Source organism: Spermophilus citellus (assembly GCF_964194105.1).
Source record: "Spermophilus citellus genome assembly, chromosome: 2".
Taxonomy (NCBI): Eukaryota; Metazoa; Chordata; class Mammalia; order Rodentia; family Sciuridae; genus Spermophilus; species Spermophilus citellus.
This window is the reverse complement of record NC_138183.1, coordinates 188,031,344-188,051,961: the sequence shown is the minus strand read 5'-3', so window position 1 is coordinate 188,051,961 and position 20,618 is coordinate 188,031,344.

Sequence of the window (20,618 nt, the reverse complement as noted above, 5' to 3'; positions counted from 1 at the left end):
ACAAAAACAGCATGGTATTGGCACCAAAATAGACTTGTAGACCAATGGTACAGAATAGAAGATACAGAGACAAACCCACATAGATGCAGTTATCTCATAATAGACAAAGGCACCAAAAACATATATTGGAGAAAAGTTAGCCTCTTCAACAAATGCTGGGAAAATTGTAAATACATATGCAACAAAATGAAATTAAGCCCCTATCTCTAACCATGAACAAAACTCAACTCAAAGTGGATCAAGGACCTAGGAATTAAACCAGAGACCCTGTGCCTAAAAAATAGAAGAAAAAGTAAGCCCAAATCTTCATCATGTCACATTAGGCCCCAACATCCTTAATAAGACTCCTGTATCGCAAGGAATAAAATGAAAAATCAATAAATGTAATAGATTCAAACTAAAAAGCTTTTAGTCAGCAGAGAGAAACAATTAGTGAGGTGAATAGAGAGCCTATAAAATGGGAGCAATTTTTTTACCACACACACACACACACATCAGATAGAGCATTAATCTCTAGGATATGTAAAGAACTAAAAAAAAAAAAAAAAACCAAAAAAACTTAACACCAAAAAAAAAAAAAAAAAACCAACCAAATCAGTAAATGAGCTAAAGAACTGAACATATGCTTCTCAGAATAGGATATATAATCAATCAACTAGCATACGAAAAAATGTGCATCATCTCTAGCAATTAGAGAAATGCAAATCAAAAGTACTCTAATGTTTCATCTCATTCCAGTCAGAATGGCAGCTATTATGCATACAAACAACAATAAGTGTTGGTGAGGATGTGGGGAAATAGGTACATTCATACACCACTGATGGGACTGCAAATTGGTGCAACCAATCTGGAAAGCAGTATGGAAATTCCTTGGAAAACTGGAAATGGAACCACCATTTGACCCAGCTATTCCTCTCCTCGGTTTATACCCCAAAGACTTAAAAACAGCATACTACAGGGACACAGCCACATCAATGTTTATAGCAGCACAATTCACAATAGCTAAACTGTGGAACCAGCCTAGATGCCCTTCAGTAGATGAATGTATAAAGAAACTGTGGTATGTATGCACAATGGGATATTACTCAGCATTAACAGAGAATAAAATCATGGCATTTGCAGGTAAATGGATGGAGTTGGGGAATATTATTTTAAGTGAAGTAAGCCCATCCCCCAAAAAAACAAAGGCTGAATGTGTTCTTTGATATGTGGATGCTGATCCATAATGTGAATGGGGTGGGGAGCATGGAAGAAATAGAGGGACTTTAGATACGGCAAATAGTAGAAACATGAAAATATGTCGTCTATATGTGTACTATGAATTGAAATGCATTCTGCTGTCATGTATAACAAATTAGAATAAATAAATATTTTTTTAAATGCCTTATGGACACCAAATTTGTTGGCACTATCATGAACACTGTGATTCAATGTGTACTCAAGGTTATAAACATTTACTTGTGAACATGTCCTCACTTATTTACCATGTTGGCAGTAAGCCTTCTTTGTCTGGTCTGCATATTTAAAAAGGCCTATGTAAAAGGCGAGGGTCTGGAGGCTGGAAGCTGTTGCCACCTCTGAATAAAGCATGTCTACTATCCCAACTGTGCCTCACATCTTCTTGCACATGCCAGGATCCCAAATCTGTTTCCTGGGTTCCAGCCCCACCCTAACAATTTGTGCAGTCAGCAGGATTTACACAGGTGAGAGGTGCCTCAACCACAGCAGATAGGGGGAGCTATATCCACTGAGCAGCAGGACTTGGTTGCCAAGGTCCTAGTAGCATGGACACCTGTGGACAGATGGGATATAGTAGATGGTTTCCCTATGAGCATAAATAGGACTATAAAAGCAGTGAGCTCCCATCTATGAGATGGTGCCACTCAGAAGGCAACAGGGCAAGTGGGTTGAATTTTTCTGATTGAGCTGCATTAAACATGGACCCAGTGAAGTTGAATGTGAATGGGCAGCAGAGCCCAGTTGCTGGGCTCTGCATGGCCAAGGAGAAAGATGTCAGCAGCAGAATGAAGAATGGATGGAGGAACAGTCTAAGGATGCATGCACCTGGTTGCTGGGGCCATGGAATAGGTATTTCTTACAGGTCTGAGAGAAGAAACCGATGCAGCTTTATGAGAGCCTGCCAAGATGAGGGAGTTGCAAGATAAAGGAGAGGCCTTGGAAGCCAGAGTACCATCATTGGAGGAGGATCTTTCTACCTTGAGAATACCCCTCAGCCTCCCCCAGAGTGCTAATGGAGTCAAAAGAAAAGAAGGAAGGTGTTTTAGTCAGGTTTTTCACTGCTGTGACTAAAAGACCCAATTGATACATTGTAGAGGAGGAAGAGTATTGGAGGGCTCAGAGTTTCAGAGGTCTTAGTCCACAGAAGGTCCGCTGTACTCCTTGGGGCTTGAGGTGAGGCAGACATCATGACATAAAAGTGTTTTATAGGGAAGCAGCTCACATGATAATTGGGAAGCAGATAAACTCCACTTGCCAGATGCAAATACATATCAAAAAGCCACACCCTTAAAGCCTCACTTCCAATTCCCACTCAATTAATCCCATCAGGTGATTAATTCACTGATTGAGTTAAGGTTCTCATGACTCAATCATTTTTTTTTTCTCTGTACCTTCTTGCATTGTCTCACACATGATTTTGGGGAGACACCTCACACCCAAACCATAAAGGTGTGGATTAATATCTGCAAGCCTGGCCGGTAGTAATGCAGAAAATGAAACAGCAGCAGCCAGTTGCTCCAGCAAATAGCTGGCAGGGCCACCCCAAATAAGCAAGTTCACCACACTTCACCTGTCAAGCAGAGTTGGTGGGCCTGGGAAAACAATTTAGACAGAGGCCAGGAGCCCCTGGCCGCTTTGGTGTTATGCCTGAGTTTAGGGGTGAATGCTTTTATATGTAGTGCTCTAAAAGTAGAAAGGTTAACACTTCGCCTTACAGCAGAGGTTGCAAAACAGTCAATGACATGAATGCATTTAGAGGGTCCAAGAGAGCCCAGATGTGCCAGAAACTCACAGGGACAAAAGAGCCCAGATATAACAGGAACCAGCAGGAATAAGAGACCTCAGGAGGTTCTAGGGCCTGTTACATATGTAAATGAAAGAAAAACATGTCCATTCTTTAGAAGTAAAGCACCCATACTGTGCAGTGGTAGGTACATTGATGGCTCCAGTCATGAACAACCACCTATTTGAATGGTGGTGGCTATGGAGTCAGACATGAACAGTTTCTGGTTTGAGATGGGTATAAGACAAAATAGCCTATAAGCTGAGTTAAATGGAGGTAGCAAATGAAGTATCCCCCATGGTGATATGTAACGACAGTTGTGCTGTATATCATGGACAAATTCAGTAGCAAGAGGTCTGGGAGCTAGGCCATCAAGAACAGTTAACTTTTCGGCATGTTATTAGCCATGCACCCGTGACTAGCCCAGGGAGTTATGAAGCAGATGCTTTGGCTAGGGTGCAGTGGTTGGAATGGGCACCTCCCACTGGCCTCGCAGCTTGGTTACACTGTCACATACAGCATGCAGATGTGAAAACTATGTGGAATGCAGTCAAAACACTGGGCCAGCCTTTAACATAGAGCACCATTGTAGGTCTTGCCAGGCATGTGGTTTGTGCTCAGGAGCATCCACACTCAATGCCTTGGAGCCACAGATGGCAGGTAAAATATGAATATTTCCCCTTTAATTGATGGTAGGTTGACTACATCGGCCCTTTATCAAGGTCAGAGGAGGCCATGTTTTCCTTGATAGCAGCTGATACACCTTTAGGCTTCTAGTTTGTCTGGCCTAGTGGTCAAGTGAATTGGCATAATACAACTTGTACCCTGACAGCATTAATAGTCTTGTATAGCTGGATCCTCACATAGAAAGTGATCCAGGCACCCATTTCATGGTTCAGAATGCAGCAATGGGCAACTGACTTAATTACAGATTCAATGGAAGTCGTACATCCACAGGCTACAGGCAGGACAGAAAGACAGAATGGCCTACTGAAGCAAGGGCTTAGAACTGCAGTCAACCCTCCTTCTATGAGGGTAGGCACATTATCCTTGGACAGTTTTGTGAGCTCTGAATGAGTATCCCTGAAGAGGGAGACCAGTTGCTGTGGAGGAACTGCTGCACAACACAGCAGACCCAATACTGATCCAGGTGACAATAAAGGATACTAGACTTAACACTGAGTTTGGAAAACAAAGGATTTTTTTTTTTTTTTTTTTTTTGCTTACTCCAACTGGATAGAATTTGGGGAAATCTGTGGATTGGACATGACCCTGGACAACAAAGGCCCCCACCATCATTGAATAGCCCTGTTATCTATATAGGAAAACTATTTGGAGTTTGATCTCTTTATAATACCATGGAAGGTGAGTGAATGACCTCTCCATTGCCCCTGGGTACACGTGACTTGGCCAGGTCTGGCAGATGGGCATGGATTTTAAAGGGCATGTTTGTTATTTCCCTTTGGCTAATGTTGAGTTCCCTGGGGCTGATATATATATATATATATATATATATATATATATAATATATATATATATATAGAGAGAGAGAGAGAGAGAGAGAGAGAGAGAGAGAACCAGCTGAAGTTCAGGACCAAACTCTATGAGTGTGGTATCACCACAGAGTGTGATGCCACAGGTGGCCACTATGTTTTTCTGAGAACTCAAAGCTGGCATGCATTTTCCCAGATGGACATGATTTACCTGTACTAGTACCTATAACTACTTTGTCCTTTGCTCTGTAGGTGGGTCCTCACTAAAACCTACACCAGAATGGCAAACACCTCTGCCTGCTAGGTAAGCACCAAAGTGCCTGTGAGTTCTGCTGCTAGACTACCTTAGCAAATCCAGCCTACGTCCCTTGACAATTGGACATGGCTGGGAAGAACTTTCATTGCCAGTTCAACATGGGATGAAACTGGCCATGGGTTTTAGTAATCCTAGGTGATGAGATTTGTCTTTTGACTATATGTTGTTGTAGCTTGTTTTGTTGTTGTGGTCTTTGGATTCGGGGCTCTACCTTCCTCATTAAGAGATCTTTGTGGAAGACTTTAAACATGAAGACTGTACAGCAAGGAATCTTAAAGGGTTGGATTGTAGGGCAGGCCCAAGGTAGATACAGATAGGGTCCCTCACCAAGGCTTCCAGTAGGCTCTGTTTTTAGTATGTAGTCAAATTTATGAAAACCCTGATTCCATATGTGCAGTCAAGGTGATAATTATTTGCTGTGAGCATTCACTCACGAAACCTATTGGCACTGAGCCTTCTTTGTCTGGTCTGCAAATAACAAAAGTTTATGTAAGAGGCTAGGGTCAGAAGGCTGGGGGCAGCTGTCACCTCTTAATAAAGCATGTCTACTATCCCAACTGTGCCTTGCATCTTCTTCCACCTGCTGGGATCCCCAATCTGATGGGTCTGAACCCCATGGACAGCTATCTACCAAGTTTATGGCAATTTGTTACACCATTCCACATGGACTAAGCAAAACAAGAAAATGGAAATGTTCTCTTGTGCAAAGACTAGACAAGAGTGGGCACTTTGTGGTCATGACAAATAAGCAGCTCATTTGTGAGAAGAGATAGGAGTGACAGGTTTGGAAACATATCACGATGATGCTTATTTTCCCAGGCTAAGTGGTTAAGCTTTCTCATGAATGTGAAGAAAAGTCATTACAAAGTTTTAAATATAAATGTAATATCACCATAATTGTAATTCTAAATTCATGTTTGCTACCTACCATAAATTTCACCTTTAAGTAAAAATTTTTTTAAAGATTCATTAAAGGTATTTATAAATTTCCAAAGAAACCCAAGTTTAATTTTCACCATCACTTGTGAGTTAACTCTCTTAGAGTTAGTAATATTCAATAACTGAATATAATAAAACTGTGACCTCAGAATTGAGGGATTTATTTATTTATTTTAAATAGCAAATTATTTTTAAGATCATTTTTATCTGGTATTTTCTCACTCATCCAATCCTAACTTCCCAATTTTATTAGTTAGAATAGGCTAGGTTATGCTGCAGTAATAAACAATGGCAATTCTTAATGACTTTAAGAACTCCAGTGGGAGTTCTATACATCTATGGAGGGGAAAAAAAGTAAACTGGGTGGCTTTCAGTCTAAGGTTTATGAAACTGAGTAATCTCACCTGCAGAAAGTCATATAAGATTTCTCCATCATCCCCAAACTGTCTTTCCTTTGATACATATCTGTAGGGACTAAAGCAAATTAAAACTCAGTGATCATCTGTCTATCTCAAGAGCACTTCTTGTTGAAGTGTCTAGAGTACTCTTCACTCCCACATTCCCAATTTTTCAATATATAATTAGAAGCTGCAATCACTACTAGGAAAGAACAGGGCAAAGGCTGTTATGCCGAGTGAAGTAAAAATCTTTAATTCTTTTGACTTCAGTCTTTCTCTGACGAAATCAAATAACTAGTAGCATTCCCTGGACTCTCAAGTCCTTTGTCATGGCCTGAAATGTAAAGGATAAAGACAAAGCTGTGGCCTTGTGGTTTCTGACCCTTCTCACACAGACAATTTCTTCTAGCCAGCAAAACTGAGGAGGACCTTGAAGTAGAGTTACTAGAAGGCTGTAGGTACAAACAAGCTTTCATTTAAATGAAAATTCTATCATCCACTAGATGTGTGAACTTGGAAAATTTAACTTCTAGTGAGTCTGTTCCTTATCTTCTCAAGTGCAAATAGCAACAGACCCATACAGTGAGGTTGCTGTGATAAGATGATACATGCAAAACATATAGAATATGGCTGGCTAGAATAATCAAAAGTATTATTATAGTTCACAAACAGCCAGACAATGGGTTTCCAGATATGTGACCAATTCATATACAAATTTCGGGTGAAAACTAAAACTCTTCCTCTATGTCTTCTATGGAGGGCACATGTGCCAGCCCTGATAATTCTGCACAGATATTTGTTATTGCTCCTATTTCATTCCATTAAAAGCTATTTCCAGCTTCTGCTTCAAAGATCAGCAGCTCAAAGTAGTAAAACAATAAAGTGTATATCATATATTTGTTTTGTTTCTTAAGACTTCACCCACAGGCTCAGAAAAGTAATTGTCAATGAGCATACATTATATTCCATGTACATTTTAGACTTTTCCCCTGCTAGACTGCAAATTTCAGAAATGCAAATATCATATCCATCTTGTATAGTCAGGAATTAAAAGCAAGAAAAGCATGTAATAGGTGCATAATAAGTATATTTGAATAAATGTCTTATTGAGTCATCCAGTTCCATGCTGGGTACATGGTAGAAATAGGTACTGAAATAGGTGGGAATACTACATTTTCTGAACTTCAGATTCCTAAACTGTTAAGCAAAAGAGTCAGTTTCAGAATCTGCAAACTGAAATTCTTTGAGTGGCCTAGTAAGATTAGAAAAAGTATGTAAAGGCAGCTGGTGTCATGCAGGAGGGAGTGATGGAAACTGGTTAATTTGAGAGGTGCCTCAGGAGATTTATATGCAGTTTTTTTCTTTCTTCCTTACTATGCATAGCAAAGACTATCCACCACCTAAAGAATTAAACTACACCAGCCTGCAGGCAACGTGTGTGTGACCCCTGGCAGTGATAACGTAAGTCTTTTCCCGCACATACATTCTGTGGTTTTCTGAACCCAGATGTTTTAAAGTATTGTTGCCTGTCCACAACTTGACTGCTGGCAGCATTAAAGCCTAATTTATTTATATTTCAAAATGTTTGCACGTAATTAGAGATGACTTTGTTGCCTTATTTATCAAGGATGCCTGTCTCACTAGTAACTGAGTTTGCAGTCCAGATAATGCCATTAATGTCCAATTCTGAACCTTAGGTCAAATGTCTCAACTGTTGCTCATTCACTTATGCCCCACACATGAGGTATCACTGGATCCAGAAATGAATTAGCTCTGGTGGAGTCTCCTTGACACATGGCTCCAGTAACTCATCATTGAGATGTCAGTTATTCCGCGTCCCGACCCTGATGTCTCACAGATTTCCTGATGGCAATTAGGGGAACTACAATCCTCATAATCACAATCGCACCTGCCTTCCTTATTGTCTCAATGCAATTTACTTCTCTCAGCTTTTCTGTCACATAGAAAATCTGGGTGTTGCTTTTCCAGACTTCAATTATAGACTTTCAATCTGACAGTTTTCCTGAAGTCATTACTCCGTCCTCTATTTTCTGATAGTGACCCCAAATATTTGGATTAAAAAAAAAACAACAACCAAACAAACAAATATGAGATCAGTCATCCAGATATTTGGAAGCATCCAAATATGGTGTGTGCATAGACTTGTCTCCCAGTGATGACTGTGATTCTGTAAGGTTTGAGGTTACATTGTATCAAAATAGAAAATTTCTACTACTTGCCTTGCATCCTGCATCTCAAACTCATTAATGTCTATGCTAACAGGTGTATCTTCACTCAAGACACACTTTAGCCACTTATAAAATATGGCAGGTTTGAAATTCCAGGCTTCTTTCTTTCTTCCCAACAATCTCTTGAAAGAGCACTGAATAATTTTGATATTTATTTTCCTTTTCAAAGGTAAAAACAACAACCATCAATTTTATTTGAAACAATAATTTTCTTTCCCTTTTAACAACATCTATTCCCACCAGCACTAATTTATGACTACCTAGAATGTCTTAAGCACATAGTTAGCAACTATAGATATCTAATCTTTAAAAAATAAATAAATAAAATTAGCATGCTGATCTTGCAACTTGCAGTCCCACCAGCAATGTGTGAGGGCACTTTTTCTCCCACATTCTTGCTAACTTTTCTTGTTACTTGTATTCTTGATAATTGCCATTCTGACTGAAGTAAAATGAAATCTCAGTGAAGTTTTCATTTTCATTTTGCTAATTGCTAGAGATAGTGAGCATTTTTTATAAATTTGGTGGTCATTTGTATTTTAACTTATGTGAAGTGCTTGTTCAGTTCCTTTGCACATTTATGGATTGGGTTATTTGTTTTCTTGGTGTTAATATTTTTGAGTTATTTATATATTCTAGAGATTAATGATCTATCTGGGGTTCCAGTAGCAAAGGTTATCTCCCTTTCTGTAGGCTCTCTCTTCATGCTCTTGGTTGTTTCTTTTGCTGCAAAGAAGCTTTTTTAGTTTGATATCATCCCATTTATGAATTCTTGATTTTACTTCTTGTGCTTTAGGAATCTTGCTGAGGAAGCTGGTTCCTAAGCAAATATGATGAAAAGTTGGGCCTACATTTTCTTCTAGTAGGTGCAGGGTATCTGATCTAATGCCTAGGTCATTGATCTATATTGAGTTGAGTTTTGTGCAGGTTGAGAGACGGGGTTCAATCTCCTTTTGATACATATGGATTTCCAGTTTTCCCAGCACCATTTGTTGAATAGACTATTTTTCCTCCAATGTATGTTTATGGCACCTTTGTCTTGTGTGAGATAACTGTATTTATGTGGATATGTCTCTATGTTTTCTATTCTGTTCCATTGGTCTTCATGTCTATTGCAAATTGGTGCAACCACTCTGGAAAGTAGTATGGAGATTCCTCAGAATTGGAATGGAACTACCATTTGATCCACTTATGTCACTCCTTGGTATAACCTAAAGGACTTAAAGTCAGCAAACTATAGTGACACAGCTACATCAATGTTTATAGCAGCTCAACTCACAATAGCTAGAGCTATAGAACCAACCTTGATGCCTTTCAACAGATAAAATGTGGCATATATACACAATGGAATATTACTCAACCATATAAAGAATGAATTCATGACTTTTTCCAGTAAATGGATGAATCTGGAGACTATTATGCTAAGTAAAATAGGTCACTCCCTGTCCTACCAAAAAACAAACAACAACAACAACAACAACAACAAAAACAGGCCAAATATTCTCTCAGATATGTGGATGCTAACACACAAGAGAGTGGGAGAGAGGAATAGCAATTGATTAGACAAAGGAGAATGAAGGGAAAGGAGGGAAGATGGGAATAGGAAAGTCAATAGAATGAAACAGACATAACTTTCCTATGTTCATCTATGAATACACCACCAGTGAAACTCCACATCATGTACAACCACAAGAAAGAGATCCTAATTAGAATAAGCTATACTCTATATATGTATAATATGTCAAAATATACTTTACTATCATCTAAAAAGAACAAAAAGATGCTGATCTTTTGTTCCCATTTTGTGCATTAAAAAGGACAACCTGTATCAAAGCTCATATATGAATGGCATATGCAGATTTCAAATGAAGTTCTGTCTGATTCCAAATAAAAATATTAACAATAGTAGGTGTATGTTACTTTCTTACATGATATTTTACTTAACCCTTGGAACAACCTGTGATTTATGCATCATTTTCCTCACTTTGTGGTTGAACTAGTTATTATTCACCTACTTTTAATTTGAGATCCTTCTAAGTCTGTCTCTGAGTTTTGCTCAATTGCCATACTTCTTTCTTAAGAATAAGAAATGGCTGGCATTTAATTCATGTTAGTTCCTCTTTATTTCCCCTCTCTTCCTTTTCTCCTCTATTGTATTCCATACATGAAGCTTGGGATACAATAAGTGTTTCACAAAACTTGACTAAATAATCAAAATAAATAAATTTAGAAACTGTGGCCTATCTATTAATAATAATCTTACAATAATTCTGTGACATGGGGGTTTTTATTTCTATTTTATTAATGAAGAAACTATAGCTAGTTAATGAGAACCCCACCATGACACAGCTGATGATTTATCTTTGGGCTTCCTGTCTCATTTAAAACCCCCTGATATTTGCAACATCTAAATATGATTCTTCACTAAGAACATACCCTCAATGGTTCTATTTTCATTTAGATTTGCTATTTTATCATAAACTTTAGTTTTCATTTAATTAAAATTATTATTTTAAAATAGTATTTGTCTTGATTACTGCATGTTTTGTGCCTCCTTAAGTTTGGTGTATGATCCTGGTCCTGACCCCTTGACTCATTTCTTTTGCTAATTGTCAAGTATCATATCTTCACATATGGTTTCATTTGTTTCTTCATGATTTGGAAACTGTACACAAATCCATGTTTCTGTGGGCTGATGGTCTCCTTATAACCTGTTATAAATAAATCTTCAGTGTGATTGAGCCTGGGGCAGGTTCAGGAACCCACACTCGAATATTAATGAGTGGGAAATGGATGATTTTATGATTCCTGACCTTTCCGCTTTAATCCATTAGGGAGTATAGATTGGTTAGTAGTTAGCACAACTGGGCAAAAGCTGTCTAAGTGGAAAATTGATCCCAGTAAGTGCATGCATGGTGGTTCCACCCGTTAATGCTTCCCATTTTAGCAGGTTGAACTTTTGCTAGACGATATCTCAAGTTCACGCCCCAGTGTGCCAAGATGAAAGTGCAAGAGATTTGGCATGAGCTGACAGAGTTGTCAACTTTTTACATGTTAATTAAGAGGATGAGTTAAAAGAAAGGGTACAAACCCCAACAGACCAGCAGTAGGCTCCAGGAAGGAGCTTCTGGGGCTTCCTCATCTCCAGATCAATTGGCCTCCTCACCTCAGAGGGTTTTGCAGATATTTTCAAGTATCAATGCAGGTTCCATTTTCTTTGACTGCACCCAGGCCTGGCTGCCTCCACTTCTCTGTGTAGTCTGATTCAGCCAAAGAACACAGGGCCCTGTGATGGAAATAAACTGAATTCTTGACCTAATTCTATCTCTTTCATTACCCTTTTTTTTGGGCTGTTTTTTTCCCAAGTTGAAAAGTGAAGAGGTTGAATTGGGTGATTTTTGACCTTGTAACTCTATGGTACCCTGAGTACCCACTCCAGCTCATATCTGTCTTCAGGGCTGCTTTTTCACAAGATAAGGGTAACAGATAGGTTTCCCTCCAAACAGTATATTCAAGTAATTAGTAGTATATGATTTGAACTCTGTGTTAAGGGATGTCTAAACCTGTATTTGGCCCCAGAAATGCCAGCTCCATGTAATATCTGAGGAGAGGAGTGGGATGGCAGACAGTAGATAGTATTATGATGGTTCCTTGTATGGATTTTCAATCTCCTTCTTTGTACTAGATTGGGAATTCATTGAAGTGGGATTCTGTACTTTCACATTTATACCCCTGCCATCTAGCTCAGAGCCTTTAAAATAATGATATTGGGTGAAGAAATGAAAGAATGCACTCATTTAACTCCAATACTTTGTGTGTCTTGAGGACATGAAGTCTCTATTTTGGGGCCTGCATTTCCTAGGTCCAGCATGACACTTGATGTTATGCTACGGTTCTCAGTAACAGTAGGATGAATGTTTATTGAATGCATGGATTCAATAAGGAGTACAAAGAAGGTGTAATGTCCTTCTGTTTTTATCCAAACCCCATTGTTTGCTAAGTGTTGTACTTGGGTGGGCTGCTTCACCTTACTAAGCTACAATTTCCTCATCTATAAGATGGGGATACTAATGGTATCTAAATCACTGGTGGTTAAAAGGACTGATTGAGGTAGAAGTCCGCAGTTAAGTGCCTGGCACATACCAAGTACTCAGTATATAATAGTTATTAACATAATCATTAGTTAGCACTGGACTATGAAAATGTATTTATTACATACTATGCTGGATCCAAGGCCATTTCATGTTTTCATAGTACTTCTTAGAAAATCAAGGCCATTTGAGGAGGAAGAGAAAAACATATTCTTATCCTTTGGGAGCTTATAAAATGTTAAGGGAGGTAGGGGCAGAGAAATGGGAGTTAAAAACCCACAGCCTTCTGATCATCTTCACATGTTTCCCATAGCTCTTCATCCCCAAGCCTTAGAGATCTGTGCACAGCCCCTATTCACAACTCAGTGCAAGGTAAGAGACACTAAAGGATTCCTTAGCTTAGTCCTAGACCCAGGCTGGATCATCTCCTCAACGATACCAATGTTCTTATATAAATGATTGTTTCCTTAAATCTTTTGTCCAAATTTTATAAGACCCTGCAGAAGTTAATCACCAAAGTCACTGGATAATGTGGCATTTTTTTCCCTTTGTGATTGTTGTCCATGTGTATGAGGTGGCATACATGACAGATACACAGGGGACAGGAAGGGAGCCGTACAGAAGGGTGCACTCACACACCGGCATGACTAACACCACAAGGAAAGGAAAAGATCGTGACTTAGGTCCTAGACTTGATCATCTGACTAGGTGATGGTTGTCACAATGGCTAGAGGATTCTGAAAAGCCTCAGATGGCTGTATGTTGCTCATTTCCTTTGATCCTGTATCTTACACCTACTGTCAACACTCAGAGTACCCTTGGTGGCTATGCTTGATTCCAGATTATTCTTACAACTTCCTTTAGAACCTTCATTTTCAATCCCTTTAATTGCTAGGAATGAATTTTCTCCCTGCTTTGCTGACAAACAAAGCACAGTCAACACTGAATCCATTTTGTGCTGCCCTAACACAGAACCACAGACTGTGTGATTGACAATGAGGAGAACCTTATTTTTCACACTTAGTGAGGACACAAAGTCAAAACTCAAGATGTCTTTACGTAGAAAAGGTCTTGAAGAATGTGACAGAAGTTATCACAAGGTGAAAGGGCACAGAGAAGGTGAGAAAAAATTGCATGAATTCACTGTTTTAAAGGGAACCCTCTCCAGGGACAGCTGCATTAACCCATTTATGAGGACAGACCCCCCATGACCTAGTCACCTCCTAAAGGTCCTATCTCCCAATGCTGGCATGATGGCAAAGAAATTTCAACATGCGTTTTGGAATGGAAAGCTTTCAAACCATAGTACACACGTATCAATGGAATATATTCTACATGAAACAGGTACTTAGTAAGGACAACAAAGCACACAGAATGAACCCGATATTGGTCCTATTTCCATGGATTTTAGAATTTAATTAGTCTAGTGTAGAAATAGGGGTTAAGATAAACTTGGATCTCTATAACTCAGACTTAGAAATTTGGACATGATAAGATGGATGAGGAAATGAGAAAGAAAGGAGAGAAAAAAGAGAAAATGAGTATATTTAATAATAACTACATACCAGGCACTGTTGTAGATAGTTGATGTGGACTTAACTATGCTTGTACCTATGTATAGGTCTAACGTATACATAGGACTACATCTGTATAAATTTTATATATATATATATATATATATATATGTGTGTGTGTGTGTGTGTGTGTGTGTGTGTGTGTGTATAAACTCTATATCATTAAATGCATATGCATCAGCAAGTCATTATTGTCACCATCTCTCACATGAGAAAACAGATGGCCAAAGAAGTTAAGCAGCACATAAAAAGGTATTCTTAGGAAAGTGGGGGAAATGACAGTAAAATTGTTTCCATGACTCATCTATTCTTTGCTTCCCTAGTCTTCATCTGTATCGCTTTCCAGAATAATAACTTCCATTTATTAAAAGTCAGGTCTCTGAGAAACTCTTTGTGCATATTACTTAATGATAATCAGAACACAATAAAATGGCTGTGATTGTACTCCCACATAATGTAAATGAGAAAATGAAGAATTAGTGAATTACATAGGAGGAATTTCAAAGTAGGAGTTCAAATTGAGATACTCTCTGTCACATTGTGTTTCCATTACATAATCTAATCTATATATATACACACACATATATATAGTATATATATAATGTATATATGTATATGTATGTATATTAGCATATATATAATATATATTATATATCAGCACACATATATGTACATATGTATACATACATAGGCACACACATACAAATAATAATATTAGTATCTGACATGGTTTGAGCTCTCATTATACATTAAGAAGTAAGTCAAGAACTTCCCATTTTTGATAAAATTTTATCTACTTGAAAACCCCATTACTAAATTGTATTGTACTGATGAGAAAACAAACTTCAGAGAAGTTAGAAATTTTACTAATGGTCACATAGTAAGCATATGCCTGAGAAGGGGGAATTCAGTCTTCACTTCAAAGTAGTTGAAAGGAAAGGTCATAAATGGAGTTAGGCATTGTAATCAGGAATGTTCTTCTGCAGAAGTAGAAGTTGGAACTGAAAATTTCATGAGAAACTTGACTTTGTTCTACTGTTAATCCCTTCAAGATCTAGATATAATTGTAAGTATATGAGAAACTTATACTTATGTATAGGTCTAACTTATACATAGGACTATATCTGTATAAATTAAACATATGTGTGTACATATATATGTATGCATATGTACATATATGTGTGCTAATGTATATAATATATACATACATTATATATATTAGATTATGTAATGGAAACACAATGAAACAGAGAATATCTCAATTTGAAGTCCTATTTTGAAATTCCTCCTATGTAAGTTCCCTGATTCTTGAGTTTGCTGTTAAATGATATAATGCCTTCTTTGAATCTCTTACCAGATTTTGTTTTCTCAGGTTCATATTCATGTGAAGCTAGAAGGATATCCCAGTCTTCCACCAGCAATGATTAGCCTTGCTGACAGATGGATAACACATGTCTGAGGGTGACAATGTCATTCCGTTTGTCTTGTGTAAAGCCCCATCACTTTTTTTCTATTTAGAAAGGCTCTTCAATGTATTGACAGTCCTAATCAGGAAAATCTACTCTAGTGTGGATAAGGCCAGAGTATTTGGGAAAAAAATAGTTTCTGCCTGGAAATAAGGATGAAGTCTCCATTGGTGAGTCTTGTGAGTGAGTAGGGAGAAATCTCTGGCTATAAACCATAAGTGTGAGATTTGGAGCCATAGATTGAGTTTGGGTCAAAACTCTGTTCTGTATTTTATTAATAAAGTGCCCTTAAATTTTTGAGCCTTAGTTTTCTGAACTATTAAGTTTTTATCTTATTATAAATCTTCAATTAGACAATTAATGCACAGAAAGTATCTAGCACATCTCCTGGGTGAGAACAGGTGCTAAAATATGATGGATGTAGCAGTTCTTAGAGTCATAATCACTGTTATAGTTTAGATAGGAGGTGTCCCTCAAAAGCTCATGTATGAAATAATACAAGAATTTTCATAGGCAAAATGATTAGGTTGTGAGGAGTGTAAACTAGCCAGTGGATTAATTGACTAATATGGATTAACTGGGTAGTAAATATAGGCATTAGGGTGTGGCTGGTGAAAGTCAGTCACTGGGGATGTGCCCTTGGGGATTATATTTTGTCTGACTCTTTGTATTCAAGATCTCTGTGCTTCCTGGTTGTTACGAAATGAGCAATTTTCCTCTGCCACATCCATCTATTATGATGTTCTGCCTTACCTTGGGCCCAGAGCTATGGAGTTGGCCAACTGTGGACCAAACTTCAGAAACCATGAGGCCAAATAAACTTTTCCTCATCTACATTGTTCTAATAAGGTTAAATAAGATTAAATCAACCATCGTCTTTATCATCATCCTCCTCCCAATTGGTAGCATAGGTTATAAGCCAGTACTCTGATGTGCCCCTTCAGAATATCAGAATCCACCACTTGTGGATAATTTGTTCAAAGACTTGTGGGTTGCAAGTTTAAATATTTGCTTATCCTAGAGGAAAAAAGGAAAGCTTGCTTTAGAGATTAACATGAGATCCAGTTTCAAATTTTCCATATTGGAAGTAGGGATTCTAAATAATGACCTGGAGATTTGAACATCAACATTCCCTAGAGAAGAAGTAGCCAAATGGCTTTCTCTCTTGCTTTCAGCAAATTCAATTAGGAGAAAGCTCAATTTACAATGAATCATGGGAGAGGTTCCTGAGAAGAACACTGATGGGAAGTAAAAGGAGCTATGATGTAGTTGAAATAACACTCACAATTAATATTTGACTACTGAGTGTATTTTAAAACATTTTTCATAATAATGGCATTTACAACAACCCTATGGGCGTGTGCTATTATTTTTTTTTTTTCACAGAATCTAATGCCTCGCTCTCTTGTTGGCCGAATGCTTTAATTACATCCAGATTCCAACTCTTCCTCTATGCAAGTACGGTCCTAGATCAGGCTCCATCACCTCTAAACTAAAGTGTTTCCAAACCAGCCTCCTCATTGGTCTTTCCTAGGGTCATGCACTGCATTCATCTTCTATCCTAGGCCACAGGGATCTTCCTAACTCACAGCCATGATCATTTCACTCCTCTGTATAAAACCTTTCAAATTGTATGCTTCCACGTTAATATTGTGTGTCCTCCATCCATACCCCTCTCCCTCCTTCTTCCTAGTGTTTTTGGGCAAATTCTGTCTCAGGAGTCTCAGAGCTTTGGCACAGAGCTGACCTGTTGCATTTGGTGAGAGCTGAGGGGAGGTTGAATGGAGAATGACCAACACACCTATTTTCTAACTTACCTTTTGATCATATGGAACCTTTTGTAGTTACCTGAATAAAATATGCATGCTCACATCTCAGATCTTTGCACAAGTTGGATTGTTTTTTTCAACACAGAATCACAAATATTATGTCCCTGTGTAATCTCTCTGACTTCCTGCCCTTCTATTAAGCTCTTTTATCTTGTACAAGGTTTTTGTGGACTGCTTTATGCTTGAATCTATAATACCACATATCACAAGGTACTGAAATCACATTTTAATGTCTGCCTCTCCTTTAGGTTTTAAGAGCAAGAGCATGTCTTATTCATCTCTTGATAATTTTCACAACTGTCATCACACAGTAGGTATTCAATAAATATTTGTGGAACTGAATGTGAGGCCTTATTTTGCAAATAAACCTTCTAGTGGCACACAAACACTGACTAAATGGTGTGGCCAAGGCTACAACATGCAGGGTGAGAGTCTTTGCTTTTCAAAAATATTTGATAGATGAGAACTGAATTAACAAATGGCTTTTCTCAAGACACAGTGATTGCATTATGAGAAGTACACTATCACTCTACCAATAAAGTGGATTGACTAAATTTCAGGTTCCAAACTCATTTTGGAAGCTGAATGAAATGAGATGATATGTATGAGGGGAGGAAGAAAAGGAAGAGAAGGAACCTAAGTGTGGGACACAGGGCACTCTGGGTCTGTAAGTTGTTCCATCAGTAATATGAGCTTTTGACCAAGAAAAATCAATGCATAAGAGCTCTGAGAGCAGATAGATGGGCAATCACCACAGAACAGCATGGTTTCCAGATTGGGTCAAGACTTGAGTGTAATCAATAAATCAAAATAGTATCATATTTTAAAAAAGAAGACAGAGAACCAAAATTAACCTAGATTTAATTATTTCCTTAATCATGGAAATATAAACAAAAAAAAAAAATGACAATCCCCAAGGGGAAAGCCACTGAAACCAGAAAGTATGGCTATTCCAAGGAGTAGAAAAGCATTCCATCTTCAGGCAGACAAAAGCTTCATTGGACCTAATCTTAGATTGAATGAAAAAAACTATTTATAATAATCTTCATTTCTTCCTTTAGTTTCTTTTCCCCTCTTTTTAAATTCATTTATGGAAAATATATGTGCAAATAGTCATTAAAAACATATGCATGGGTGTCAGAAAAACTCAAGTTCATGTACTAGTATTGTCCCTGACTAAAAATGGAATCCTGAGTGTGTAAGTGGCAGCTGCTCTCTCCTCGAATTGCCTTAGGCTTTCCTGTTGGAGCATACCACACCTGCTTTCTTGCAGCCTCGGGGCTTCTCCCATGGCTGGCGCTGCCCACATGTGCACCATAGGACAGAAGAGCTGGAAAGTAATGATCTGAAACCCACCCTCAGAGACCCAAACTAATGGCTGATGGAGGTTTGAATAATGACCCCAACTCCCTTGTGCCTCTGATAAGATGACTCTCAGGTAAGTGTTCTGTGCTGATGTGTGGGGAGTCAGAGACTTCCCAATGTGATTAAGTTTCATTTGCCCACAGCAGTTGGTCTCTGGCCAGATAATGCATTCGTTGCCAGCTGCTTTCCCTTCCTTGTCCCACTTCTCCACTCCTCCATGAATGTTTCCTGAGATCCTCTTCCAAATAAACTACTTGCAGCTGAATCCTATCCTCAGGGTCTGTTTTACAGCAATCCAAATTTTTGGAAAACAACAACAACAACAACAAAGGCTTACTCAATCTGTGTGGTCATATTCCTTTCCTCAAAATGCTGACAATAGCCCACAAGTGTCATTTTATGTGAGATAATAGGTGTAAAGCTTAGCACAATGCCTGGGCCATTTGAATGCCTAAAACATGTTAGATATAAGTTGTATTATTCTTGGTAAGAGACCAATAGGTGCAATGTAGTCCAGATTCTTTGTTAGGTGCTGTGGATAGGATGGTAAACAGCATGGTGCCTATCTCTACACACATGGCATTTACAGTCTCATGGAAATGTAAGTTAACTGTAATGCCACAGAATGTGGGATAGAGGGGAGCGATGTGTGTGCTGCAGGAGCACACCACAGAACTTTGCCCCATTGGGGCCTCAGAGAATACTCCATAGGAAGCTGATATTTAAGATATGATAGGAGCTAGCCAGATAAAGTCTGTGTGTATGAGCATGTGTGTGTGTGTGCGTGCCTCTGTGTGTGTACACAGGTACGCAAAAACTGTACTAGAGGAGGAGAAAAGTGCATCTTGAAAAACCTTTAAATGGCTAAACGTTCTCTCTGTCACGTAGATGCTAATACACAACAAGAGATGGGGAGGGAAGATTAGAAGTTCAGTGAATTAGAGAAAAGGGAATGAAGGGAAGGGAGGGGGAATGAACATAGGAAAGACAGTAGAATGAATCTGACATAACTTTCCTATGCTTATATATGAATGCAGACCATTGAAACTCCACATCATGCATAACCACAAGAATAAGATCCTAATTAGAATCTTATACTCCATGTGTGTACAGTATGTCAAAAGACATTCTATTGTCATGTATATCCAAAAAGAACACATTTATAAAAGAAAGACTGTTAAATATGAGAAAGAAAAATCCAGATAGGAAGAAAGTAGGGAGAAAGAAAGAATGAACCTATAATTGTCTGTAAAAAAAAAATGCCTTCAGTCTGATTCCATGTTCATTACTTCTTCAGTTCCTACATTTTTTGGTGTTTGGTTTTATGGATAGTGGGAAATGAAACAGATGTCTGTTGAGCAAATAGTACCATTTAGTCATGGAAAAAAATATTCCCACTTTCAAAGTGCAATTGATAGGTATTCTTGTTTTGTTCAAGTTTGCATTGTAGGTTGAGGAAAACTGAGGTAGGTTGCAATCAGGCAAGTCCCCAGTTATGCCAGCTCTGGACCACTAACCAGATGGGAGTTTATGGAGCAACAAGGTTAAGAGTAGCACCTAGAGGCCAGGCCTATTCACAGGACATGGCCTCCCAGGAATCCTGTTGGTGGGCTCTCTTCTGGGAACAGCACATCCTGATTCCATGCCAACACCCAACATCTACCCCTTCCCTTAATTTGATATTACAACCCTTTCTCCTGTAATGCTATCACATGTATATTCTCAGCAACTTACACAGCTAGGACCATGGCTGGAAGCCTGAGTAGTATTCCTTACTTGAGTCCGGGGCCCTGGAGAAGTTATAAAGCAGATGGCTGTGGTAGAGGGGAATTAATTATCACACGGAATTAATTTTCACACTGCTGAAGAAAGACTC